Here is a 1,862-nt window from a genome sequence, read left to right on the forward strand (position 1 = left end):
AGGGGAAGTGTAAGCTGGGACCAAGTGAGAGAGTAGCATGGACATATATACACTACCAAATGTAAAACCAATAGCTAGTGGGAAGCAGCCGCATAGCACAGGGAGATCAGCTCGGTGCTTTGTGACCACCTAGAGGGGTGGGATAGGGAGGGTGGGAAGGAGGGAGATTGAAGAGGGAAGAGATATGGGAACATATGTATATGTATAACTGATTCACTTTGTTATAAAGCAGAAACTAACACACCATTGTAAAGCAGTTATACTCCAATAAAGATGTTAAAAAACAATAAATAAAATAAAATGGGCAAAACAAAAAAAATCATTACAGGCTTATTTGGCCCCTGGGCTATAGTTTGCTGACCTCTGGTGTACGTAAATCCCTTAGCATCTGCTACATATCAAGTGATTTTATTAATTATAGGCTCTCCCACTGGCAAGCTGTGTGACCTTGTACAAGTCACTTAAGCCTCCATCACACCCTGTTCAAAACTAGGATAATAATACTTTAGGAGGGTTGTTTTGAGTATAAAATGAGACATCAGATATTAAAATGCATTGTGCACTGTAAAATGCAATGCAATGTAAGATGTTATTATTGTTAGTCTATGCAATTAGCATTGAATTTTCCTATTTTTAAATCACATGACTTGTATGAGTCACTTCATGATGAACATAAATAGCCATCCTGGTTTCCTTAAAAGTCCTTTGAAAATGTCCAAAATTTCTGCTTTTTCCTTTATGTGGATGAGACCATCCTGAGTCAACCAACTTTTAAACTCTTGTGTCTTTTGCAAGAGTTGGTGACCATGGATAGATTGGCCCCAACTATTCATTCCTTCCTGTATCCCTATCTTTGGCACATCCTCATCGTCGGTGACGTGTATTTCCTCAACGCTTGGCTTTGGACTTGCTTTGGTCAACAGCACATGGGCAAAAGTGGCAATAAGCCGGTTCCAAGCCTGGGCCTTAAGAGACCTCCCATGTTTCCACCTGCCCTCTTGCACCTCTGCTGTCACCATGAGCACAACTATCCCAGGACAAGGATGAAAGACGCATGGAGCCGAGTCAACCAGCTGAGCCCCTGTCAAGTTTTGCCAACCTGGAAGACTCACAGGTGCATGGGGATATATGACTATTGCTTTAAGCCACTGAACTTTGGGGTAGTTTGTAATGAAGCATAATTGCAACAATCCACTGATCCACCGGCCCAGAGAAGAAGCCCAAAACCTGTGAAATTCAACCACAGCCAGACTGAATTAAAACAAGAAAAGAAAGATGCTTCCCATTTATTTGCTTCTATAGTCTTTCAATGACATGAGCGGTTATATGCATGGGATCAAATAATGTTGGGCCATACTATACAAAAAAGAGATAACTAATAACGACCTACTGTATAGCACAGGGAACTCTACTCAATACTCTGTAAAGGCCTGTATGGGAAAAGAATCTAAAAAACGAGTGGATATATGTATATGTATAACTGATTCACTTTGCTGTACACCTGAAACTAACACAACATTGTAAACTGACTATACTCCAATACAAATAAAAAAAATAATAATAATGTTGGGCCGTTGTACATTGAGATGGAGTAACCATTTTACCTCTTCTGCATGGTCTAGACATTGCTTCCATGTCTAAATGTCCTATGTACACAGCATTTAATCAAGGCACTTAGAGTGAATTTCTATGTGGACTTATTAAAGTATTGATTTAAGAATTTCAAAAAAAAAAAAAGGAAAGGAAGATGAAATTGGCCCAATAGCCAAAGTCTGGGCACCTTCTGAACGATTCCAATTGGTTTTCCAATTCTGCCACAAAAATGATTCCTGAAGAGAGACATTTTAGAAGGCAGTGTGATG

At 39.6% G+C, this 1,862-nt stretch overlaps 1 non-coding gene across 1 annotated transcript; it reads left to right on the forward strand.

The window, feature by feature from the left end:
• The first annotated feature begins 1,278 nt into the window (after positions 1-1,278).
• LOC133091614 (small nucleolar RNA SNORA20) lies at positions 1,279-1,366 on the forward strand. The gene has a single exon (XR_009700948.1). It is a non-coding gene; the product is annotated as a small nucleolar RNA SNORA20 (small nucleolar RNA).
• Positions 1,367-1,862: the final 496 nt, after the last annotated feature.

This window comes from Eubalaena glacialis, chromosome 4 (assembly GCF_028564815.1).
Source record: "Eubalaena glacialis isolate mEubGla1 chromosome 4, mEubGla1.1.hap2.+ XY, whole genome shotgun sequence".
Lineage (NCBI taxonomy): Eukaryota > Metazoa > Chordata > Mammalia > Artiodactyla > Balaenidae > Eubalaena > Eubalaena glacialis.